Source organism: Hyperolius riggenbachi, chromosome 7, assembly GCF_040937935.1.
Source record: "Hyperolius riggenbachi isolate aHypRig1 chromosome 7, aHypRig1.pri, whole genome shotgun sequence".
In the NCBI taxonomy this organism is placed as follows: Eukaryota; Metazoa; Chordata; class Amphibia; order Anura; family Hyperoliidae; genus Hyperolius; species Hyperolius riggenbachi.
The window spans coordinates 112,439,856-112,467,587 of record NC_090652.1 but is presented as its reverse complement, the minus strand read 5'-3'; the positions used below and the strand labels follow the sequence as shown (position 1 = coordinate 112,467,587).

The window sequence follows — 27,732 nt, the reverse complement described above, 5'->3', positions numbered from 1 at the left end:
GACCTGGCCTTTAGGCATGTAGTACTTACTTTGAGGCCTTTTTCACACTGGTGCGTTGCGTTACCCTGCTTGTACCGCGGGGTAAGGCTACACCAATGAAAGTCTATGGGGCATTTCATACCGATACGACGCGACGGAAGTAACGTTTGTGGGTAACTTGCGAGGTGACCGGAAGTCATGTAAGTGACGTAGGTTTTTTTTCATGTTTGCGTTGCTATCTGATATCGCGCAAATGGTCGTCTATCCTAAAAGGACATCCAAAGTGAAAATAAACTGATGAGAAAAACAATTGTATCTATCCTCCTTCTCCTAAAAATGACTCCTAAAAATATCCCAGTTTTATTTTATATTTAAATCTCGTTTATACGTTTTTACTGTTTCATTGTCTCTGCTTAGTGACACCTTCATTGAAGTATGCCAGAGCTCAAATCTATGAATTATTGACCAAAAACAGAAGTTGGAGGAGCACTCATCCATAGGAAGGAACTGTTGTGTGCCCAAGCCTTGGATCCCTGTATCCTCAGAATCCTCAGTAGTCAAGTGTAGAAAGGAGGCTGGCACCACCAGAAGTAGAAAAGTAAAAATTAGCTCTTTATTGATCAGTCATAAAATGACAGCATGGTCAAAAATAAGGCTTTGGCGGCGACAGCCCGCTGTTTCGAGCTGCTATAGCTCTTTCTCAAGCCGAACAGCCCATACAAAGTTAGCAACAATGACCACACCCTTATATACTGGTCTATGCATCAATTAGCCAATCATTTCAAAATCAGAAACACCAATCAGAGTGCAAGGGCATGTGGATGGACCTGATGGGGAACAGGCAGTGTGTGATGTCATCAAAACATACCTCCCAGTCAGCTGACCAAGGACAGCCCATCGCAGCATGGCAGAGAAAGTTCCACATGTAAAAGCAGGAAGTGCACTGTAAACAAAGTTCACATGCACCAATAGGGACAGGCTCCAATGGCCCATCCATCTTAATATGGCATGGTAAACGCGTACAAATGTCCGCATAATACGCGTCCTATAGACGCGATATCAATGCATAATAGCCGCCGTAACTCGCCATCCAAACGCATTCTCAAAAACAATGCGTACAAAAAGACGCATAATGCGTAATACTGGACGCTAGATAACCGCATGCCGCTACTGATGCCAACGCAATAATAATGCGTACAAACCGACGTAAAAACGCCCCCTGGCCGCATAACTCTATAATGGACGCGTACAAAAAGACGCATAACGCGTGGTACTGAACGCAACATAGTCGCATACTGTTCATGCCAAATGCCACATTAATGCGAAAAAAACGTCGCAAAAATGCCTTCAGGGCGCATAAAAAATGGATGCACAAAAAGAGGATATAATGCATAGCATCATGGCGGGACTCAAATCAAGTCACGCCTAGAACTAATGCCCAACATTATACACGTGGAAATCGCATAACTAGAGAGAACAATTCTCACCAGGCCACAAAGTTCTTCCCTCCATCAGCTCACAGGGACTAAAGAAAAAGGAAAAGAAGAAAAAAACACATCACTGCAAAAGATATCAAAGTTTTCAAAAATATTATAATGCTCCCAACCAGTACTCCACACCCCCTAGCACAGCATAATAGCTGTCTCTTATCATAGTAAATATCCCACATCACTATTTACAGATTCAACAGGAAAATTAAACACAAAAACTTAGATCGTATTCCCTATTAAGTCCTCCCTTTCCCATCACATGTAACCTTCTAATCCACCAGGCCTCTCTTTTGGCCAACTCATCCTGTCTATTTAATCTCCCTCGCCAATTACTCGGAACACTGTCAATAACCTGAACTTTAAATTGGGACAAATTATGTCTAGCTGAAACAAAGTGGCTAGACACGGCCTGGGTCATATCCTTGCCACGTATGGCTGTCTTATGGCCAGACATTCTGACCTTCAAAGCATTTGTGGTCATACCCACGTATCCCAATCCACAGGGGCATTTAATTAAATACACTACGTAGCTAGAATCACAGGTATATCTGTGTCTAACCGTGAATCTTTCCCCTGTGGTGGGATGCGTGAAAGACCCACGTCCTCCGAGGACACAGGTCACGCAAAACAGACATGGTACTTTTCCATGCCTCAGTTGCCATCTTTGTAGCCATATAGCTAAAGGTGGGTCTTTCACGCATCCCACCACAGGGGAAAGATTCACGGTTAGACACAGATATACCTGTGATTCTAGCTACGTAGTGTATTTAATTAAATGCCCCTGTGGATTGGGATACGTGGGTATGACCACAAATGCTTTGAAGGTCAGAATGTCTGGCCATAAGACAGCCATACGTGGCAAGGATATGACCCAGGCCGTGTCTAGCCACTTTGTTTCAGCTAGACATAATTTGTCCCAATTTAAAGTTCAGGTTATTGACAGTGTTCCGAGTAATTGGCGAGGGAGATTAAATAGACAGGATGAGTTGGCCAAAAGAGAGGCCTGGTGGATTAGAAGGTTACATGTGATGGGAAAGGGAGGACTTAATAGGGAATACGATCTAAGTTTTTGTGTTTAATTTTCCTGTTGAATCTGTAAATAGTGATGTGGGATATTTACTATGATAAGAGACAGCTATTATGCTGTGCTAGGGGGTGTGGAGTACTGGTTGGGAGCATTATAATATTTTTGAAAACTTTGATATCTTTTGCAGTGATGTGTTTTTTTCTTCTTTTCCTTTTTCTTTAGTCCCTGTGAGCTGATGGAGGGAAGAACTTTGTGGCCTGGTGAGAATTGTTCTCTCTAGTTATGCGATTTCCACGTGTATAATGTTGGGCATTAGTTCTAGGCGTGACTTGATTTGAGTCCCGCCATGATGCTATGCATTATATCCTCTTTTTGTGCATCCATTTTTTATGCGCCCTGAAGGCATTTTTGCGACGTTTTTTTCGCATTAATGTGGCATTTGGCATGAACAGTATGCGACTATGTTGCGTTCAGTACCACGCGTTATGCGTCTTTTTGTACGCGTCCATTATAGAGTTATGCGGCCAGGGGGCGTTTTTACGTCGGTTTGTACGCATTATTATTGCGTTGGCATCAGTAGCGGCATGCGGTTATCTAGCGTCCAGTATTACGCATTATGCGTCTTTTTGTACGCATTGTTTTTGAGAATGCGTTTGGATGGCGAGTTACGGCGGCTATTATGCATTGATATCGCGTCTATAGGACGCGTATTATGCGGACATTTGTACGCGTTTACCATGCCATATTAAGATGGATGGGCCATTGGAGCCTGTCCCTATTGGTGCATGTGAACTTTGTTTACAGTGCACTTCCTGCTTTTACATGTGGAACTTTCTCTGCCATGCTGCGATGGGCTGTCCTTGGTCAGCTGACTGGGAGGTATGTTTTGATGACATCACACACTGCCTGTTCCCCATCAGGTCCATCCACATGCCCTTGCACTCTGATTGGTGTTTCTGATTTTGAAATGATTGGCTAATTGATGCATAGACCAGTATATAAGGGTGTGGTCATTGTTGCTAACTTTGTATGGGCTGTTCGGCTTGAGAAAGAGCTATAGCAGCTCGAAACAGCGGGCTGTCGCCGCCAAAGCCTTATTTTTGACCATGCTGTCATTTTATGACTGATCAATAAAGAGCTAATTTTTACTTTTCTACTTCTGGTGGTGCCAGCCTCCTTTCTACACTTGACTACTATGAATTATTGACCCTTTTTTATTGCTTTCCTGCACTCAGAAACCATGACCTGACAGGAAAGTGTTTTATGGCTGTAATTACTTATCAGTGAGGGCTATACTATAGTCTGACCCAGTCCGAATAGGTCCCAACCTGGACAGAAACTGTCACTTGCATACCTGATGTTTAACTCTTTTAGGCAGAGAAAGAAAAAAGGAACACAGCATAGTTATTTGTGTGCTTACGCAAAAATCTTCTGGTGAGTATGGACCTTAACTGTGCAGCTGCAAGCACCTTTAGGGCCCGTTTCCACTTGCGCGGAAACCAGGTCGAATCCGCAGAGTTTCCCCGCAGGCAAATCGCTCGGGGGAAACTCTGCCATAGGAAATAATGGTGCCGCCGCCCCAATTGCTTGCCCTAGCGATTCAGCCTTCATTGCCATTAGTTTTCGTTTCACTCCGCATCACGTGGTCCCGCCGGCCAATCAGCGCCACTCTCACTGCCCTAATGCGGAAAGAGCCGGTTACCGCGGCTCACTCAACGTCCTCTACCAACACCGGCAGGCGTTGCTTTAGGGGACGTTATACGACCATAATGTCCACTATAACGCAACGTCCCGGTGTGTAACTAGCCTTAGTCACTATTTATATTAATTCATCAACCTGACTCCTCTGAGATTTTGCATTGCTCAATTCTGGATTTAGTTTGGCTTTAAAGTATTTCTAAGCATTAACTTTTCTCTGCTTCTGTGTAAATCATTTGTGTTTTGTTATTATGTCTTATTGTTGGGTGAGGAAAAGATATCCTTGCTAGGTTCTTACTGCTCTCAAGTTCTTTAGGTAAGTGGAAAAGCGCTCTTAAATGCTTGTGCTTCTATAGCATCAGATGAAATGAGAGCCCCCCCCTTCGGGGAAAGACTCACCAGACTCCGTGTCCTTCTGGGCCCGTTTTCGCTTCTGGGGTATTGGTCACCCCGCCACCTCACTGGCAATCCACCTTCAGATGTTCCAGGGCTAGATAGACATTCAGATTGGGCTCTGGCTGATTCATCTCCTTGAAATGTTAGCAAGCAGGGGGACAGGGAAGTGCCTTACGCGCTCGAAACAACCGTTGCTTCAGTTTAGCGAAAACGAGCCCAGAAGGCCATGGAGTCTGGTGAGTCTTTCCCCGGGGGGGGGCTCTCTTTTCATCCGATGCTATAGAAGCACAAGCATTTAAGAGCGCTTATCCACTTGCCTAAAGAACTTGATTGATGGTGCACGCATTCAGGAAGAGCGCCCCACTAATCTAATGTGTCTATATTAGACGTTATTGTGGTTATTGCTTGTTTAATTGGACTTTTATTAACTTTTGCTCCTCATATGAGCGCAGTATCTGGGTGCTAATTGTAGTTTGAAGGTTCTTACTGCTGTCTCTCGCTCGCTGTCCTCAGGACCACCAGGGTTCATATTACAGCACTAGTTGGCCTCGGACAGTGAAGGAGATTCTACAGAACAGAAAAAACAGTAATAACAATGTGAGAGAGGTTCAGGCCTTTCCATCCAAAGCCAACAGAATGTTTGGAGTTAGCTTTCAAGTGAAACAATAGTTTCAATGGAATGTCCTTTTTATAAAAAATTTACAATTTTATCTTTTTAAAAATATAAAAAAAATCACTAAACACCAACATTGTTCATATTAATCTCATAAGGAGAAAGGATTGGGTTTCACCTGAGGCAATTAACATAGGCCTTACTAATGAAAGCGTCTCTGTGGGTTCTGTTTACACAGGGAAGAACTTGAGATTTTCCCTCCGTGATGTGTGTAGATCTATATTACGCTCCGGCATCGGACGCCAAGGAAACCTCAAGCTTGAAAAGCTTCCAAGAAAAGGCTGACTTTTTTTTCTCGGCCATATAAAGTTTATAAAAATGTACTGGAATTTACACAGAGGTTAATTGCACAAGAAAACTGATATGTGGAACACGAGGGATTCCACTTCCATAATTATAACTGTACTGAGCTGCTGCTTCTCATTTAAACATAATATGGAAGATCAGCTTGTGGATAGCTGCTTACCTATTATCTGTAAACAGGGCTGAATGGAAACAGAATCTAATCCATCATTTAGACGTTGTATATGTTTATATGAGCCAAGAACTGATCTTCCACTGGAGACGCTTCATGCGTGACAATGCCTAAGCCTCCTGCAGGGGCAGTAAAAACATGGGAACAATTACTACTTTTACTATGCGGATTTCAGGCAGGCTGGCACCCACTGCTTAAATTACATTACTGCAAAGTCATCACAAAGTATGTTCCTCCTGGGGGTGAAGCAATAGCTATATCAGCTGCTATGGGGCCCAGGAAAAGGGTAGGGGGACCATTATTGTTTGTTTTCCTGCGCACTCTGATTACCCGAAAGTTGGTGGCGTTCAGAATGGATTTGTGCACCATGTGAATTAGGGAAGTCAGTATGTTCACAAGGTTTCTGAGCCTGTAGGGAATTGTGCTGTGTACAAAAGCATGTCTCCTTAACATTTTGTTCAAATAGCATGGATGTTTTCCTCGACAGGAAGTGACATCACTGGCCACAAGACCCTGAAGGAAATAGCCATCAGCATGTTCTGGAGACACTTAGTCCAACAACGCTTCCCTGCAGGCTCTGTAAATGCCCAACTCTGAGCAGAGATGCTTACAAATCTCTGTGGCCACGCATACATAGTTCAGTATACTCATATCTTGAGGGAGATAGAGAAGTTTCAGTTAGGCAGGCCTATGGACAGGGGTCTGATTATTTGCTATGGGGACCTGTTCCTACTCCTCTGTCTTAATTGTTAGCAAACAAATTCTTATTAGTGCCACTATACGGCCTACATTTGCTCCTTTGGCCTCATACACATCTACGAGGGAATGGTACTCAGTCCCTTCGGAAACAATTCAGAGTTGAGTGCTGTGTAGATACTTCACAAGGCTAGTGAAGCTTCTATTGCTATGGAGGTGTAAGTAGTTGTAGGGAAGACAATGGTGCACGATGGAGTGATGCATAATGGGCAAAGTGAGAAGAAGGACAATGTGCTCAAGGGTAGTTCAGAGGGCTTCGGTGCACATGCTTGATTCTCAGCCAAAGTCGTCCTTAACCCTCCTGGCAGTAACCCCAACCTACACTCGGGGTAGTCGCCGCAGAGAATTGCATGGCCCCGGGAGAGATTTTTGTAATAAAACTTGTTGTAATAGTTGTAGCTAGCACTAGGCTAGCTACCTGTGTCCCCAAAGTCCCTCCAGTCCCCTCCGATCACCGCCGGTATACGTACCCCCAGGGATCACGCGATGGCGCAGCCTCCCAATCAGCTCCAGGCTTCAGTATGGGGAGGATTGGGACTGCGCATGACGGCATGTCCGATCGTCGCCATAACGACGACTGAAGCTGATTGCGGAGGCTGCGGCTCTCACAGGATCGCGGCTGGGTAAATATAAGCGGAGGCGATCGGGGGGATCAGAGAGGAGCGGGGGATTTGGGGGACACTGGTAGCTAGCCTAGTGCTAGCTACAACTATTATAACAATTTTTATTTCAAAAACCCCTCCCGCGGATGCAGCCACCGAAACTGCATACCGCCAGGAGGGTTAATGGCCGCCCTGGCCAGTGTAATCCAGCTGTGTGCTTAGCTTAATATTGACCACAAGCTTCGCAAAAAATGAATCTGGTGTTGGAGCAATGGTCAGTGTCCTCCCCAGGCTCTTTCAGCCCGGTGCACCACCCGGCTAATTTTGGTGAGCACCCGGCTGTCATTGGCTCATCTCCTCTATTCCTCCTAATCTGTAAGCAGAGCTGCACCGGCCTGCATTCCCGTTGCATCTCACTACTTTTTCATGTCACCCGGCTGGAAAAAAAATTCTGTGGAGAACACTAAATGGTGATATTGATTAAATTGCATAGGATTGATAGATACCATGGAAATGCTTATCCAGCTGTTAACCTATTTTATCAGACCAAAACAAACTTGCTCCTGACTGGGCCTAATGAAGAATCTGAACATTCAAAATTAAATTACTGTTCCTGTTGTGCAGGCTTACTAATTAACGTGTATGGACAATTTCCCAGAATTTTCTATTCCTGCTTTTCTCCTCCAATGCTTACAGCAAATAGAGCATTTTACATAGTACACACTTGAAAGATAAATGAAAGATATCAGACCAATTTTACCCCCTTCCATGTAGTATTTTAATGTTAAAGAAACACAGATCTAAACTCTCAGAGCTGAGAATCAATCTTTGCTTGTGTAGCAATACACTTACCCATTCCAATATTTGATTTATTTATTTACTTCTAAGTTAAAGCTCTTTCACAGGCAGAGCAGATGCAAAGAAATGGAAACGAACAATAGATTACCCAGAGGTGAAGCTTACAGTATGTTGTTCTGACCTGATCTCTTCTGAAGGAGCAGAGGAAGAATTTGGTGTCAGACAGGAAGACAATCATATGACAATCTGAGGATTAGAATGTCAAGATTTAAAGCACACCTGTACTGAATCAAAACGGATGAGGTGACTATACCTGGGGCTTACACACCTTCGTGTCTCCATGTACTGTGTAAAGAAGTCCAAAGAATCGCACACCGCGTTCACCTGTCTTGGGGGTGCTGGACCAAGTAGCTAAAGTAATCCAAAGTAACAAAGGGAGGTCTACACCCAACGCTCTTAAGGAACTTGCATTTATCGTTCCATCACCATACACCGACAGTATTGCCAATGATCCTCACAGGGTCCCCTTTCTCAAGGCTCAGTACAGTACTGTGCCTTGACAAAACAATCATTGGCAATACGATCAGATGTGTATGGTGATGGAATGATAAACGCAAGTTCCTTAAGAGTGTGGTATGCAGACCTCCCTTTGTTACCATGTACTGTGTGACACCCCAACCACCCCTCCATGTTAGCGCTATCCTCCCATTCACTGCTGAAAGGTGCCATGCTCTGTCCACTCCAGGTACTCTCTTCGTGTGCACACTCCATGGCTGTGTGTAGAAACCTGAGCATGCATGTTTACAATGTTTTACGAACTGTGTATTGTTATAATGCTCCTGACCACTGTGCAGTCATTCAGGAGCGTGACTGAAGAAGACACACGGAGTGGACCAGAGCTTTAAACCAGACGCACAGCTCCAATACAGGGAGGGAGGGAGGCAGCAATGCTGAGGGGCCACACAGTTTATGGGGACATTAAAGAGGCCCTAAGTATGGCCACCTTGAAAATTTAGAATCAGTTCAGATACTGGAAAGGAAATTCTAATACGGCAATAAGCTGTTGGATTTCTGCTTGGCTACATGGAAAACAATAATGGCCTGGAGCTTGCGTTCCTGACTAGGCACATTGAGATTGATCCATTTGATAATGGCTAGTTAAACCACTTCCACACATAAACGGGTTTGGTCACTTACTGACACTGACTGCTATATAGTTGTGATGTCAACAACTCCATCAGGCAAAGGGCTGCCTATGCAAGTCATGCTAAATGAGAAGGTTCTCCTATGACCATCTAAAGCTGTTTTTAATCTACACTGCAATGAGACAGGATCATTATCACATGCACACTTTGCTGCTGGGTAAAATAAACAGACAACACAGACATTATTTCCACACTTGGAGTGGAAAACTGATGGGAATACACAGAAAAGTGGCCCCAGTAAAGGCTTTCATTGGCCTCATGCTGTGGAAAGACAGAAGCCGAGTCTTTCATGCAATCCTTTGATCACATAAAATAGCTTCTGCCCACAAAAACCATATATTTAAGGAAAGAAAGAAAGCTTGCTTTACAGTGAAGGCTTAGGGCTCTCTAGGAGCAGTTTGCATGCTAATGAAAGTGGTGTGTGTTCTAGCAAACTAATCTGGTTAAAAAGTAACTATAGTTAGTAAACTAGGATGTTCTTTTATGTTCCCGGAACCATTAATCCAAATTAACGGGTGCGTTGACATTTAAAAAAAGCTTATCATAACATTCACAAATATGTTAGGGATTCATTCCAAACGCACTGATCGGAGATAGAAACCACACCAGACGGGGACACACTTCCATACCAAGTAAAATGGGCAAGTGCCAACAGGCAGCTGGAATACTAGGCATGGGGTGTCTCACTGGCTCCACCCCCATCCTCTGCCTGTTGTTGTCTTCTTGGTCTCAGAAACCACCTTCCCCCGTAATGCAGTTATGCAGGTATTGTGCATCGTAACTGGTTCTGTGGGAGGTTTTCTGCAGTGGCTCCACTTTCATGTCCACTTTCCTCCCAATGCTTGTCATGTGACACTGTAACATGGCCATGTCACTGGATATGCCCCAAGAGCTGAGGGGACATGAGTTCTTAATCACTGCAGAGGATGCAGCACAAAGGGGGTAACAATGCACTTCCCTGTACAACTCTGCATTGGGTGGAGCAAGTTATGGGGGACATCATGCCTGCACTTGTATGCTGGAAATGAAGGATGCACATGTTGCATAGGAGATATGATGGCTGCATGTTATGTAAGTGCACAACGGTTGAACATGTTACATCAGAGAGATTATGGCTGCACAGGTAATATTGAGTATATGACTGCACTTTTTGTATGGGGATGTGGACTACTACATGTTACTGTAATGGCTGCACTTTTATATAAGACACATAATGGCTGCACTTGTTATATGAGACACATGATGGCTGCACTTGTTATATGAGACACATGATGGCTGCACTTGTTATATATGAGACACATGGGGCCATATGCAGTTGCCTTTTTCACCTGAGTTTTCTCCTAGGAGATAATTTTTCATTTTCAATTTAAAATAACTTTCCAGCACTTTTCAACTTAACCTCCTTAGCGGTAACCCCGTGTGTGACACGGGGTAAGCCGCCGGAGGGTGCCGCTCAGGCCCTGCTGGGCCGATTTACATAATTTTTTTTTTTTTGCTGGACGCAGCTAGAACTTTGCTAGCTGCGCCAGCACACTGATCGCCGCCGCCCCGCGCCCGATCGCCGCTATCCGTTGCGGCACGCGCCCCCCCAGACCCCGTGCGCTGCCTGGCCAATCAGTGCCAGGCAGCGCCGAGGGGTGGATCGGGACTCCCAATGACGTCCCGACGTCGGTGACGTCATCCTGCCCCGTCGCCATGGCGACGGGGGAAGCCCTCCAGGAAATCCCGTTCTTTGAACTGGATTTCCTGATCGAAGCGGGTGGGCGGCTATCATGTAGCGAGCCCTGGGCTCACTACATGATTTAAAAAAAAAAAAACTGCTGCCCTGCCCCCTGGCGGAATTTTTTATACCGCCAGGGGGGTTAAAAAGTACCAAAAAGTAGGCGAGAAAGTACTATTACAATTATTTTGAGTATTTTCTTGCTTGCTGGTGGCTTAAAAGAAATTTTATTGGCAAGTTTAAAATTATCACCTAGGAGAAAACTCAGGTGAAAAAGTGAATTGCATATGGGCCATGATGGCTGCACTTGTTATATGAGACACATGATGGTTGCACTTGAGATATAAGGAACATGATGGCTGAACTTGTTATATGAGACACATGATGGCTGCACTTGAGATATAAGGAACATGATGGCGGAACTTGTTATATGAGACACATGATGGCTGCACTTGAGATATAAGGAACATGATGGCGGAACTTGTTATATGAGACACATGATGGCTGCACTTGAGATATAAGGAACATGATGGCGGAACTTGTTATATGAGACACATGATGGCTGCACTTGAGATATAAGGAACATGATGGCGGAACTTGTTATATGAGACACATGATGGCTGCACTTGTTATATGAGACACATAATGTATACAAATAGAAAAAAGGAACCGGCACTGCAGATCTCAGATCCTGTGCACTAGATTGGTATTAGATGCTGAGAAGTTGGTATCGGGTTATGCTGCTATATGCGTGCTCTGACCTGAGAAAACAACAGATTTGATAAAGCAGAAAATAGAGAGATGGTCGGCACATGCAAAATTGTCAGCATAAAAAAGCTTTATTCCAAACTGGCTTCATGCAACATGCTTTGTAAAATATCCATGTAAAAGATAGATCCTACCCGATACTCAGATGGCTGGGGGGTGAGGTGGGAGCGGTGGGGGCCACCTTACGACCGTTTCACTCTCCTGAGCGTCTTCAGAGGCGTGCGCATTGCCTCTGAAGACGCTCAGGAGAGCGAAACGGTCGTAAGGCGGCCCCCACCACTCCCACCTCATTCCACAGCCATCTGAGTATCGGGTAGGATCTTTTACATGGATATTTTACAAAGCATGTTGCAGTTTGGAATAAAGCTTTTTTATGCTGACAATTTTGCATGTGCCGACCATCTCTCTATTTTCTGCTATATGAGACACATGATGGCTGCACTTGTTATATGAGACACATGATGGCTGCACTTGTTATATGAGACACATGATGGCTGCACTTGTTATATGAGACACATGATGGCTGCACTTGTCATATGAGGGACATGATGGCTGCACTTGTTATATGAGGGACATGATGGCTGCACTTGTCATATGAGGGACATGATGGCTGCACTTGTCATATGAGGGACATGATGGCTGCACTTGTCATATGAGGGACATGATGGCTGCACTTGTCATATGAGGGACATGATGGCTGCACTTGTTAGATGGGGAACATGTAATGGCGACACTTGATATATGAGACACATAATGGCAGCACTTGTTATATGAGACACATAATAGCTGCACTTGATATATGAGACACATGATGGCTGCACTTGTTATATAAGACACATAATGGCTGCACTTGTTATATAAGACACATAATGGCTGCACTTGTTATATGAGACACATGATGGCTGCACTTGTTATATGAGACACATGATGGCTGCACTTGATATATGAGACACATGATGGCTGCACTTGTTATATAAGACACATAATGGCTGCACTTGTTATATAAGACACATAATGGCTGCACTTGTTATATGATACACATAATGGCTGAACTTGTTATATGAGACACATGATGGCTGCACTTGTTATATGAGACACATGATGGCTGCACTTGTTATATGAGACACATGATGGCTGCATTTGTTATATGAGGGACATGATGGCTGCACTTGTTATATGAGGGACATGATGGCGGCACTTGTTATACGAGGGACATGATGGTGGCACTTGTTATATGAGGGACATGATGGTGGCACTTGTTATATGAGGGACATGATGGTGGCACTTGTTGTATGAGGGACATGATGGTGGCACTTGTTATATGAGGGACATGATGGTGGCACTTGTTATATGAGGGACATGATGGTGGCACTTGTTATATGAGGGACATGATGGTGGCACTTGTTATATGAGGGACATGATGGCTGCACTTGTTATATGAGGGACATGATGGCTGCACTTGTTATATGAGGGACATGATGGCTGCACTTGTTATATGAGGGACATGATGGCTGCACTTGATATATGAGGGACATGATGGCTGCACTTGATATATGAGGGACATGATGGCTGCACTTGTTATATGAGGGACATGATGGTGGCACTTGTTATATGAGGGACATGATGGTGGCACTTGTTATGTGAGGGACATGATGGTGGCACTTGTTATATGAGGGACATGATGGCTGCTTGTGTTATATGAGACACATGATGGCTGCACTTGTCATATGAGGGACATAACAGCTGCACTTGTCATATGAGAGACATGATGGCTGCACTTGTTAGATGGGGAACATGTAATGGCTTTTTTTCTTTAATGTCCATTTATTTTTGCATACCATTCTCTGGGGAAGTAACTTACACTGTAACTTTATGCTGAAGAGTGAATTGATATACTCTATGCCAGTGATTGCTAACCTTGGCACTCCAGCTGTGACAAAACTACAAATCCCATCATGCCTCTGCCTCCCCGGGTTATGCTTAGAGCTGTCAGAGTATTGTAATGCCTCATGGGACTTGTAGTTCCACCACAGCTGGAGTGCCAAGGTTAGCCATCACTGCTCTATGCCATTCAATGTCCTCTTACCCCTATTATGTCACATGATGTTATATATAAAGAATGTGTAATCTGGCTGAGAGGGTGAGAGAGCACCCGGTTCACCATTCTACACAAAGGTTTTAGGAGGATGACTGGTCTGCCCATTGAGTGGCAGGGGCTTGGTTCCTCTGGCATGCAGACATCGATTTCCAATGTGCTGCCAAGTACAGGCTTCTCTGCGGTCTCCTAGACTTGAATAGAATTCCTTGTGTACACATACATTTGTTATTTTCATTTGAATTCTATTTCTAAAGCACTTTTAATGCATCTTGAATTTTGACCGAGTTCTCATGAAGCAGTGCTGTATTACAGCATTCAGCTTGAGTTAAGATTGTGCTGCCTTCTTCTGAATACTCCCTATACAATTCTTCCACCTTTGCCGCAGGCTTCTGATTGTTAAGTAGTTAGCGGTGGTGTCTAACTTAGGCCAAACTTAACTCATTAGAATAACTGTTCATGTGCTTAAACAGGTACTGAAGAAGATGAGACACAATCAAAGTGTTACATTATGTCTTTATACATAGGTAGCCACACAACTTCACTGTTAAACAGCCCTAGCTTAGATTCACATTCTTTTATTCCATAGGATGGTAAGTTTGCACTAGCAACGTACAAAGTTTTGCGCATTGCACCCGTGGTACTTATTTGCAAGAAATATATAGAAAGTACCTGTCTAGCTGGGTCCTGAATGTCCTTTTCCTGCTAAGACACACTACAATTTTGAGGACAGACCAAGACTCTCACTCCCCCTCCCCCCCCCCCTCCCATCAGTATTGGTGTGCGTTAGTAAGGGAGGAGCTAGGAGTGGGTATCTGCTAATTCTTGCTTGTGAACACAGATCACCTGACTCCATTCACCACCTTCCTTTGCTAATAAAGCTATGCAAACATGTTTGATTTTCTTTGCATAAAAATATAATCTGTGATAGCCTCACCTGAACATCTGGTTAGTAGAGTTGTCCCTCGACACTGACAACTTCCCTGGCTGCAGCGGTCCAGATAAAAATACTACTGCCTCAATCTGTGGTGATTGTTTTAGTAGACGATAAGCCAAAGTTTGTAGGTAGTTTAAGGGGGTGAGTAACACAAATGCCATGACCCCTCCCAGACATCATTATGGGAAACTGGGACAGTATGATAAGGCAGTAGCCTTCCACTAACCAATGGGGTCTATACAGGAGCCCTGCTATGATACTATTTCTGAAAGTTTTGAAGATCACAGTGATAATGGGAGAGGATTAGCTGGAGGGATCACATTAATTGCAAGGTTGAAGGAAGGCATGATAAAATAATTGATCCTGAAATAGTGCTTGAAAAGATCATCTGGCCATCTTAAAAGTTCCCCTGACACTGACGTACTTTCTCCTGACACTCTTAGGAAAAGTGCTAATTTGCATAGATTTCTCCGAGACATAAGCTGTGGAAAAACATTTAAGGCTAAATCACATGGATGGTTGGAACGCATGTTTCAGATGTCCATTGGCCGGGGACTGTCCACCACTAGACTGTGATATGGAGCACCCAAAAATGAATGAGTGGTTGGTGCCAGTGGTTGAAGCAGACATACGGTTACTGCACATATTCTCAAAACATCTGGATGGAAATTTCTACCTCCTAAAATGTATGTTCGTTGTGTATGGCACTGATGCCACAGATCTCCCTATCCCCACCCTACCCAGATGACCTAGCCACTTGCAAACACTAGACAGTCACACTGGTGTGGTTGCCTGGCAGTGAACCAATTGCTACCCACTGTCCTCCACTAAGTACCACGAGGAGAAAGGTGCAATATAAATGTTACGTGTCTTGTCTTGTGAACTAGCCCTATGTCATATAGGTAAACTCTGATTATGTACTTTGTCATATGCTTCTTTTTAATGCCCAAGTATACCTCAGAGTCAAATTAAGGTGTTATTGGAAGTTTATAAGACCCTATCCCAGAAATACTCTCTAACAGCAAACTTTTTCCTGCAAATTTTATATAATCAGGTTGATGTTGGAAGACAGCCACCCCTCTAATCCATGTTATCCTACAATGGAAAAGCAAAACAATACAAAATGAGATTTTCAAGGCATCTATCTGATGGGAAATTGCATGGTGAGTACCAGGCATAAAACATCACTTTACAATATCAATTAACCACTTCACCACTGAGGGGTTTTACCCCCTGATCACCAGAGCAATTTTCACCTTTCAGCGCTCCTTCCATTCATTCGTCTATAACTTTATTATTACTTATCGCAATGAAATAAACTATATCTTGTTTTTTCCACCACCAATTAGGCTTTCTTTAGGTGGGACATTATGTCAAGAATTATTTTACTCTAAATGTGTTTTAATGGGGAAAATAGAAAAAAATGTGGGAAAAAATTATTATTTTCAGTTTTCGGCCATTATAGTTTTTAAATATTGCATGCTACTGTAATTAAAACCCATGAAATTTATTTGCCCATTATTCCCGATTATAAAACCGTTTAAATTATGTCCCTATCACAATGTTTGGCCCCAATATTTTATTTGGAAATAAAGGTGCATTTTTTTCAGTTTTGCGTCCATCCCTAATTACAAGCCCGTAGTTTATAAAGTAACAGTGTTATACCCTCTTGACATAAATATTTAAAAAGTTCAGTCCCTAAGGTAACTATTTATGTTTTTTTTGTATTGTATATATATATTTTTTTTTAAAAATTACAAAAAAAAAAAAAAATTGGGGAGTGTGGGAGGTAATGAGTTAATTTATTATGTAAAACAATTTATTTGTATGTGTAAAATGCATTAGGGTGTAGTTTACTATTTGGACACAAGATGGCCACAGTGAGTATGTTTACATGCGACCTGTAAGTGACCAGAAGGACGCTTACAGGAAGCAGTAGGAGGCTGGGAGACTCACAATGATCGCGCTGTTTCTGAAAGAAGCAGCAGATCATTGCGGGGGCTTAGATCAACGAACGGGAATGGATTTTCCCGTTCATTGATCTCCGGGCAAGCGGGCGGCGGCGTGCACGAGCGGCGGTAGCGCGGACAGCGGCGGGAGCGCGGAAGGTACGGATTTCTCCGTCCCTGGTTTTTTAGGAGGGAAAAAAGGGGCGGAGAAATTCGTACCGCCGGGGGTAAAGTGGTTAATGGTCCTATGTGACATAGCATGAAAAATAGTCCTTGATAAACGTTTGTCACATATAAATCGCCTAACGCACGTTTCACGACACGTAATAAGGTCGCTTCTTCAGAGACATAATTTTGTAGGTTCACAGTTTGTGAATGAAGGACGGTTTTAATACATAATGTATATAGCCACATCAAAATATGTTCCACACGTTCTTATGGTCCAGCAGCCCAATTATCACTAGAGTTATACAGCACAGTCCCCAGTATCCAGCAACGGCGGGTATCGCCGGATACATGTGTTTGCCGGTTGCTTGAGCAAACGGCCAAAAAAGCACAAATCTCCCCCCAGGTGCAGGCAGAATACTCACCGAGCCTCCAGCGAATCTTGCATCACCTCATCAGCTCCTATCGGCTTTCCGGCTTCCCCCGTGTCAGGAAGCCAGAGTGTCAGCTGACCCGCATTGGGTCACGTGACACGCAGGAAGATGCTAGGAGTCCCCAAGGTGATGCAGGACACCGCTGGAGGATCGGTGGTGAGTATTTTGTTGCAGAGCAACCACCCAGAACACCCCAAAACAGTGTTTCCCGTTATCCATCAGGCATGCTGGTTAGTTGAGACTTCTGGTTGCCTGAAATCCAAAGAACGGGGACTCTGCTGTATCCAGTAATAACTCACTGTAACCACAGTCCATGGAATGAGGTTTTCTAATGGTGTATAATGGTCCTTATATAGTCCATCATGTGGGGCTGCTGGGAGTGTGGTGATGCACTGGAACTTCAGCGGGAGTAGGCCGAATTTTCCTACAAACGCCAGACCTGCTTGGTAACCAAATTGGACCCTGTGTTCTCTTTATATCTATAAGGTGGGGAAACGTGTTTTCCACAAGTGCTGCATATAAAGAAAGAAACAGGTCTTAAAATGTTATTGTCTATGTTTTATTGTGACTTGAGAAATGTACAGGCTGTACCTTGGCCGTGACCATAGTGTAAGAAAAACATCATTATTTCCCTTCTCGTTTACGCTGCAGATGTTTCACCCCAGCTGTATAAGCAAGAGAACAATCCCTCTCCCCCTTCTCATATAATACGCACACTCCAAAGCTTTGTATCCCCCAAAGACATCTCTTTCAACACTCGCCTCAGTTTATTCAAAGAGCCCATTCTCTATTGGATCACCGGGTCTATGGCTGCGCTTCACCGTGATCTTAAGGGCCTGAGAGTCTTTAAAAAGCCGACATCATTTATTACACAAACATCTACCAAGAAAATCCTGGACTTTACTACTGTATACAGAGCAAACACGTGGAGGGCTGCACATCGGCTCCAGCTAATGATCTGAGCTGTACTCTGCACCCTGCGCTATGTGAAGTGTTAACATTCCTGTGTAATAGCCGTTCTCCGCACTGTACTAGGCGGGCAGAGGAAATGGCAGACTGTGTATATAGAGAAGGGTTCCTACTGCAAAGGGCTGGGAGCCATCTGTCAAAGTGTTATATAATGAGCCTGAATTTACAGTTCTATATTGGGCAATGTACCTTGTAGCATAAACTGTAGGAATATCATATGTCAAGTGCCAAGCTGCAGGTTGACTGCAGTACATATCGAGGAAGAGTGGAAATACTTCAGATGCCTTAGATTGGCCACACGCACAGTAGTTAAAGCTACAGACGCACTTTGAATAAGAAGATTGTTTTGGGAATGTATTTGGAATATTCTGGGGATAATTGCAGTACACTGTTCGGCAGTCTGTTCTCTTCTATCGAGGAGGGGTGGGAAGGATGAGAGGGATGTGATCTTGTATAGATTCCCAAACGGTCTTTCCACTAAGGGTAAGGGGCCGTATCCATGACACAATTTTTGCAGAAATGTTTTCGCAATGAACAAACTTTTTTTTTTTTATATTGCGTAAAATTGTTTAAAGGACATCCGAGGTGAAGATAAACTGATGAAAAAACCAATAGTATCTATCCTCCTTCTCCTAAAAATGACTTTTTTTTTTTACATCCCACAGTTGTATTTTATATTTAAAACTAATTTTTATTGTTTCATTGTGTCTTCTGAATGACACCTTCATTGAAGTATGCCAGAGCTCAAATCTATGAATTATTGAACCTTTTTATCTCTTTCCTGCTCTCAGAAGCCATTTACTGACAGGGAAGTGTTTGATTACTGTGATTACTCATCAGTGAGGGTTATGCTATAGTCTGACCCAGTCCGACCCAGACAGAAACCGTCACTTCCATAACTGATGTTTCACTCTTCAAGGCAGAGAAAGAATAAAAAAGAAACACAGCATAGTTATTTGTGTGCTTGGCACTGTACATACACATGAGTATCTCATCGTGTTACATGTCAACTTGGTTGTCCTTTAACCTCCTTGCCGGTTATCCCGAACACAGTTCGGGGTAACCTGCGCAGGAGGATTTCTCAGGCCCCGCTGGGCCGATTTGCATAATTTTTTTTTTGTTACAAGCAGCTAGCACTTTGCTAGCTGCTTGTAACTTGCGATCGCCGCCGCTCGCCGCCGATTCGCCACTACCCGCCGCGCCGAGCCGCCCCCCCCCCCCGCCCCAGACCCCTGCGCAGCCTGGCCAATCAGTGCCAGGCAGCGCTAAGGGGCGGATCGGGGTTCCCTCTGACGTCACGACATCTATGACGTCGGTGACGTCATCCCGCCCGGTCGCCATGGCGACCGGGGAAGCCCTGCAAGAAATCCCGTTCTCAACGGGATTTCTTGCATACTCTGATTGCCGAAGGCGATCGGAGTAGGTAGGGGGATGCCGCCGCTCAGCGGCTATCATGTAGCGAGCCCTTGGCTCGCTACATGATTTAAAAAAAAAAAAAAAAGTGCGGCGCTGCTTCCTTGCCGGATTTTTTAGACCGGCAAGGAGGTTAAGGAAAATTTATTAAATGCCCGCGGCGATCATGTGTACTGAACGACCATCATGTCGGATCACTGAACAAGCCATCATTCAGATCCCCACAGACTCCCCTTGCAGTTTCTGCAATCGTGTAAATGATCGTTTAGGGCCTATTTCCACTACACGCAGATTGGATGCAGAATTGATGCAGAATGAATGCAGAAAAACTGACTCCAATGAATGCCTATGGGAAAATCTGCATCAGAAAAATTGCATTTAGTGGAAACAGGCACATAGGCTTTCATTGGAGTCAGTTTTTCTGCATCCAATCTGCATGCAGTGGAAATAAGCCCTTACCGATCACTCCTTTATGCGAACAACGCTTGCAGATTAGGTCAGGTGGATTGGGGAGCGATCGTTGGTTGCCGGTGATCCCCAATCCATGTGGCCGTGGGTACTTAGCTGAAGATCACATTGAATCCATGGCGATGTGTATCCAGTATATTGCCACGGATTTCAAAATTAGCGGTTTCTAGTATCACATCCGTCACAACGAATGATACCTTGTCACGATCTATTTGTAACGCTATTGTATTGTGCATGATGTCTGCCAGCATACAGCTCTGGTTGCATTATTTTGACAGACCTCGACGCACCCTGAAGGCAATGCGCAGATGTGAACGAACCCAGGGGAGCCATTGTATAATGTGAACACACCCTTAAGTTTTTTACAGGCAATACAAATCTACTGTGTGTATTTAGCTTCAGGAAAACAATCAGCACTACACAGAGTTCACGTTGGCATATGAACCAGTCTGTTTGATGGACCTTAACAGAACCGATCCTAATGGATGTGAACGGATCCTATGTAAATCAATAAGATCTGTTCACATTGCACCTTTGGAACGGATCTATCTGTTCGGCACTTTTCGTATGTTTGGGAAGGGAGCAATTTTTTCGGATCAACAGACCCATCGCATTTACGGCGCAATGGAACAGAGGATCACGGATCAAAAACTGATGCCCAAGAAAAACATATATCTGTTTCACACACATGCACGGGTGGTTTTGAAGCAGAATGTTTTAAAGCAGGCAAAAAAAATTAAAAAAGTAAGAAAAAACACATGGCCGTGCTTGGCAAGAGAAAAATGCTTAAAGGGAACCTAAACTGAGAAGGATATGGATTTTTCCTTTTAAAATGATACCAGTTGCCTGAATCGCCTGCTGATCCTGTGTCTCTAATACTTTTAGCCACAGCCCCTGAACAAGCATGCAGATCAGGTGCTCTGACTGAAGTCAGACTGGATTAGCTGCATGCTTGTTTCAGGGTGTGATTCAGCCACTATTGCAGTCACAGAGATCAGCTGGACTGCCAGGCAACTGGTATTGTTTAACAGGAAACATCCATATCACTCTCAGTTAAGGTTCCCTTTAAAAGCGTGTGGGATGCAGCTAGATACTTAACAAGCAATTTCTGGGCATTTTCACAGCAGTTTCCAGTTTTGATGGAGCAGGAAAGCTGTCCCTGTATTAGTAGAGTGTATTGTGGGCATGTCCGGAGAGCTTGGAGGGCAGCTAAATGCTGGCTTTGGAGTAGAAACTTTATACATGCTGAACAATTACAAAGCTCTTGAAAACTAGTTTGGGCAGCACGGTGGCGTAGTGGTTAGCTCTCTCGCCTTGCAGCGCTGGGTCCCTGGTTCGAATCCCAGCCAGGGCACTATCTGCAAAGAGTTTGTATGTTCTCTCCGTGTCTGCGTGGGTTTCCTCCGGGCACTCCGGTTTCCTCCCACATTCCAAAAACATACAGATAAGTTAATTGGCTCCCCGTAAAAAAAATTGGCCCTAGATTACAGTACTTACACTACACAATATAGACATATGACAATGGTAGGGATTAGATTGTGAGCTCCTTTGAGGGACAGTTAGTGAAAAGATATATATATATATACTGTACAGCGCTGCGTAATATGTCGGCGCTATATAAATACTAAATAATAATAATAATAATAAAAAATTATCAGTGTGACCCCGGCCTTATGGCATTCATGAAAATCTTTCCATTTTATTTTGTTACCCACAATGTATTTTCAAGCCTTACTGAAACTAAAACAGCACTACTTGCTAGCCTGGAATCTATACTCTCTATTCCCAGCAACCTGCTGCAGGAGTAATAAGCTGCACAGAGCAGGAGCTTTGTACTCAAGTCCAACACCTGCATTAGGCCTCTTGCATGCGGGAGGCTGAAGGCAGTGAATACACTGCCTGTGTACTGTGCCTGAGCACTGCTTGCTAGAGCTTGGCACAGGCAGTAGAGAGGCAGCCCCCCATGCAGTCACATCTGAGCGCATCCGAGCTCAGGTGCAATATGCTGCACTTTTTTGCCACGGGGGAACACCACCACGTGTCAAACACTGCCATTACATTGCATTTTAATCGAACCCAAAAGGCACCCGTGGCTGGAAGCCAGGAGACTAAACTGCCGACAAGCGCATAGCTTAGCCTTTTATGTGAAAGAGGTCTTACTGTCCTGACTGGTAGAAAACAAACAGTCATTACAGCCTTCAGTAGGAACACACTGAAATAGTGTTTTAAGCCTCATCTACACGGTACAATTTTCCATCAGATAGATGAATCTATTACATAGATCTAATAAGAAATTGCATCGTGTTTTGGCGTCCAAATTGTTTCAGATCAATTTTGCTATAGATTTTGCTTTGATAAGTACCCAAAATCTATTGCAAAATTTAACGCAATCCAATTGGACTGGTTGGAAATTATATAATAGATCCATCTAATAGATCCGATCTGGCGGAAAATTGTACTGTGTAGCTGAGGCTTTACATATGTACATATAAGCAACCAGCAATAAGGTTTGCTATTAATCCCTGCAATGTATAATGTTAAACAGCAGCAATTGAGCAGCCCATTCTGTTCTATGGAGAGGGGAGAGGGAGAATGAGCAGGAACAGTGTGCAGAACTGTAATAGTGGAACTGACTCTGGGGAATACTGGAAATCACAGATAAGATCTGTCTAATGGTGCCCATACATGGTACAATATTTTCATTTTTTTTATTGGATAAATTCGTTCGATTATCCCGTTAGATCGAAAAAACTGCATAGTTGTTTTCAAGGTACCATACACAAAGGCTGAAAGTCTGGGAAAAATGATCGAATTTGCAGAAAAACCAAATTGCGAAAAAAGATCGAGATAAAAAATAATGTATTCAATCTAATGGTTTATTCGATCGGAAGTGACGTTTTTTTTCAGCCGGAATCTTTTTTTTAGCTATATTTTACCTCAGATGGTTAACACAGACGGCAGTTGTAGCCCAAAGTGTCTATTGAGCTGTATTTTTCCTCTGAGTGGTTCAGTTTCTTTATTGTGACGTTAATAGTACCTCAGAGCAACTATATAGGTGTGTTTTTTTTATTTTTCGTGCTAAGGGAATTTTTTTTTACCACAGAACGATTACAAATGGCTCTATTAACTAACAGGAAGAAGGCCAACATTGCATTTGCATTGTACCTGTGGACTCCCCTTGATGAGGACAAACTTTCTTTACTTTAGTAAAAAAAAATATATAATTATAATAAAATGATAATAATCGCACACATACTTCAATATTTAATCTTGTTATGAAGACAATGCAAATAAAGATTACAGTATTTGAAACAATTCTTACAATTAGGATCTAAAAGATCTTTCCATACAATTTAACATACATGATACAACTACAACACACAATCATCAACATTTTTCCAGCATGTCTGATCAGATCAGAAAAAACGGGATAATCGTTCGAATTTCTTGATTTTAAAAAAAAAACAACAATTATTTTTCCACATTCATTTGATTCAATCTTTTAGATTGAATAAATGGGAAAATCGAACGTTTTTATTGTACCGTGTATGGGCACCTTTAGGCAACAATGCAGGCTTGTTTGTGTGCACATCTACCCAAAGGGCCGTTTCACACAGGCGTCCTGCGACGTTAATCGATGGCCGCAGCGCACGTCCCTTAAAATGAACCTGATGAGATAAACATATACACATATGATAAGACCATTACTAAGAAATTATGTAATGTCCCTTTCTGTTTTTCAGTACAGGAAGAGTTTAAATACTTGAGTTGTTATCTATGCAAGATAGCTCTAAGCTTGTGGACAGCGGACACCGTGCAGAAAAGCATTTAGACAAGACACTGTGGGACGCCCGTGTGAACCAGCCCTTAGGAGCATTTTAATCGCTAGTGATTTGAAACGTTCTTGGTAATGCAATGCTATGAGTGATTTTTATAAAATCATATTGCTCAAGTGTGAAAACACACATAGCTTTACATAAGTTAGAGCTTTTAAAATCACAAGTTCTTACAAAAAAGCTCTTGCAGTGTGAATCAGCCATTAGACTTAAAGTGTAACTGTCAGGCATAAAATAAAAAATCAATATTTTTATCTGGTAAACAAGTAATAAGGATACTAACCAAGCAATCCAAAAGTTAAAATCTCTATTACTTTTCTTGTTGATAAATGATCATTTCCCAGTTTACCTGACTCTTATTTGGTACACACAAAAAGGAAGTTGCAGGGCATGCTTGGTTGTCCTTTTTTGCTTCTCTACTTCCCCTCAGACTTAACTAATGCAGCCTGATTGGCTTTCCCTCCTGTTTTCCCCTCCCACACCTCTTTTACTCTCTGATTGGCCAATATTTCTCATGCTGAGACAATGCACTTTCTATAGTGAAGGGCGAGCAAACCAGGCAGAGAAGAGTAAGGGACGAAATGACATCAGGATTGGCTTCAAAATAGCCACAGTTAAAATGGGAAATGCTAAGAAGGCATTTCCCATTTTAACTGTAGAAAAATCACTAAAATCAAAACGTGGACAGTGCAATATTGTACATATGTTATGTAAGAAGAGCAAGTATTTATCTACTTATATACAGTATGTGTTTTTTTTTTTTTTTTTTTTTTTTAGATAATATGGCTGACAGCTCCTCTTTAATTATCAATAATTCTGTCCATGCACACATGTCCATCACATCAAGATGCAGACAGGGTCAGTGACAGTATACACTGCAGGCTAGGTTCCACCAGGACTATTTTCCCTACACATGGTGATGATGTCATACATTACAAGGAAGCATGCAGAGCACAAGGAGTGCAATAAACAGCATCTGGGCTTGTCTATTTTCCAGTCCACAACAGGTGCTGGTTTATAAGACTCGCACTGCTACAGTATAATGAAACAATTATTGGATGGGTGTAGAACTGAACTGCTGATGTATGTCCCGCTGCTTACAGTTCTATTATAGAGGTTTATACATCTCTGATGGTGGCAGATTAGTGGATAATTCAATATTGGGTAAGCCAGCTGGAGCTGCAGCAACCAGTCAGAACACCGCTCTCATCTTTTAAGCACATAATAGAAAATGAAAGTACACTAGGCATTTGGACTGCTTGCTAGAAAACAGTTATCTTGCCCCAGTTTTTACAATTGGGTGCAAAAATCCATGAATACGGGAATTAAAATAATGCAAAAATGTATTTCTATAATTCTTAATGCTAGTCTCTTTACCTGAGTTAGCATGGAACTAACCAAATTAATTAATTAAGTACTGTATTGTTAAAGTGGGATAAAACTGTGACATAACATTCAATTAAAATGTGTTATCCTGGGGGCGTGGCTAGCCGGCGCACAAAATGGCTGCTTGAAGACAGAGCTCCGCTCCAGACTCCTCTGAATGCACCGCAATTAGCCTCCAGAAGCGATGGTGGGGAGAAATAACAAGCAGGCTCCTGCTCCTAAATCTCAGGGAGGTGGTGAGACACAACCGAGCCAAAACATACCGGCAATCTTCCGTACGAAGAAGTCCACCGCTGCTGACACGGTTACTCCCAATATGGCGCCGACTCCTTCCCAAGGCCCTGACGCTGCCGATACACAAGACTCTCAACCTTCTTCTCCGGTAAGCAATACCGCTATGTTCCAGTGCATGAAGCAGCTCCCCACAATGCTTGATATGACATCGCTAGCTGCAGACATTAAAAACAGTATGATGGGAGCCATACATGAGCTTAAAGAAGACCTTCAGGGCCTAGTCACGCTGCTGGATGATGTTGAAAAAGCAGGAAACAGCCGTGTCACCGCCATTGAAAAACTGCAACAAGCGGCAGTGGCGCACAACCTGCATCTGATAGAGATGAACAGACAAATGGAGGATCTTGATACTTGAGGTCAGAGGCACAATATCAGAGTGAAAGGGGTACCTGAGTCAGTAGATCAGGACGATATTAACCTTCCTGGCGGTAAGCCCGAGCTGGGCTCGGGCTATGCCGCCGGAAGGCACCGCTGAGGCCCCGCTGGGCCGATTTGCATAATTTTTTTTTTGCTAGCTGCGTGCAGTGCCCGATCGCCGCCGCTACCCGCCGATCCGCCGCTATCCGTCGCGCCGCAGCCGCGCCCCCCCCCCCCCCCCCCCAGACCCCGTGCGCTGCCTGGCCAATCAGTGCCAGGCAGCTCTATGGGGTGGATAGGAATCCCCTTTGACGTCACGACGTCGATGACGTCATCCCGCCCCGTCGCCATGGCGACGGGGGAAGCCCTCCAGGAGATCCCGTTCTTTGAACGGGATCTCCTGATCGCCGGCGGCGATCGGAGGGGCTGGGGGGATGCCGCTGAGCAGCGGCTATCATGTAGCGAGACTTTGTCTCGCTACATGAAAAAAAAAAAAAATTTTAAAAAAAAGATTTGCTGCCCCCTGGCGATTTTTTAGCAAACCGCCAGGAGGGTTAAATCAGCTCCATCAGCTTGTTGGAGAGGCCTAAAGAAAGTACTACGGTATATGGAACGGGCACATCGTGCTCTGCGCCCAAAAGGTAGAGAAGGAGAAGTGAGAGACATTATATGCTGCTTAGTAGATTTCCCTCTCAAAGAGGAAATATTAAAAATAGCAAGAGACCAGGACAAGATTTATTTTAACTCTGAGGAGTTCAAGATTTACCAAGATCTTTCCCTGATTACTCTAAAAATAGAAGGGCTCTGCGGCCTTTATTAGATGAACTGAGATTACATATAAATGGAAGTTTCCATTTGCCCTATATGCATTCAAACGAAGTTGATCAGCTTTACTCCGCACACCGGAAGACCTGGGGAAGTTCTGTGACGCATTACAGATTGCATGTGACTGGTACAGAGAATTCCGCCTCCCAGAAGTAAAGGGACGAATGTACGAGGAAGGCGTTCTACAGCCACTTGGGGATCAAGAACAAAATCTGCCCCGGAGATACAGAAGCCGACCCCCACGATCCAAGAGAGAGGCAGGATCATACAGGTCTGGCCAAACCCTACACAGAGATAGATCCTTGCTACGAGACGACAGCGAATGTTCCAATGATCCTTCTGGAGATTGATAATGTGTTTGAATTTTTATGATTACTTAACCATGTCTCCTTTTTCCATTAAGTTTGATATGACATGTTTTCATTAACAATTGGCATTGTTAAAGGTTTTTGCCTCCTTCCGAGCTTGATCCAATTCCTATGAAGCTAGATTTGGCTTATTGCTTCTTCCCACCTCTCTATCTATCTCTCCACTTCAATTTACCCTTGACCTTGATTTAAGTCCACAATATCTGACTATTGCCGATTTATGCTGATCCACCATTTTCCTTCCCCTCTCTTCCCCCCCCCCTTTATTTTCCCTTTTAATCCTCGCTCCCCCCCCCCCCTTCCTCCCCCTCCGCTCCTTTCCATCCTCCTTCCTTCCTCTCCCTTTCCCAGACCCAACTCCTCTCCCTCCCCCCTCTCCCCCTTTTTTTTTTCTTTCCCCAGTGGACTATTATGGGGATTGGTAACACATAAAGGGCAAATAGAGTTTGGGTTTGTTTTTTTCAAATATTGAGTTGGAGTCAATTTTAGATTATCCCCTTCTCTCCCTTTTCCCGCCACATATAACATGTAAAGGCGCGTACACACGCCGTATTTTAGCAAATGATGGGTCCCGCCGCGCGTACGTTCTGCCGACAGTAGGACATGAGTACAGGCTGTCGGCAGACTGATAAGACTGTTTTTGACTGAT

General features: G+C 43.6%; 2 protein-coding genes across 6 annotated transcripts in view; one reads left to right on the top strand and one right to left on the bottom strand.

Moving 5' to 3' along the window:
* The window catches only part of C7H7orf50 (chromosome 7 C7orf50 homolog), a 553,489-nt gene that overhangs the window by 159,963 nt on the left and 365,794 nt on the right, over nt 1–27,732 (bottom strand). The window lies entirely within an intron of this gene.
* Nucleotides 1–27,732, top strand: part of GPR146 (G protein-coupled receptor 146) — a 144,683-nt gene that overhangs the window by 38,461 nt on the left and 78,490 nt on the right. For 2 of the 3 annotated variants that reach the window (XM_068244516.1, XM_068244515.1), the window contains exon 2: nt 15,674–15,782. The exons of the other annotated variant lie outside the window; for it this stretch is intronic. The gene's annotated coding sequence lies outside the window, so the exon portion shown is untranslated. The remainder of the gene's footprint in view (nt 1–15,673; nt 15,783–27,732) is intronic. 3 annotated transcript variants of the gene reach the window in all.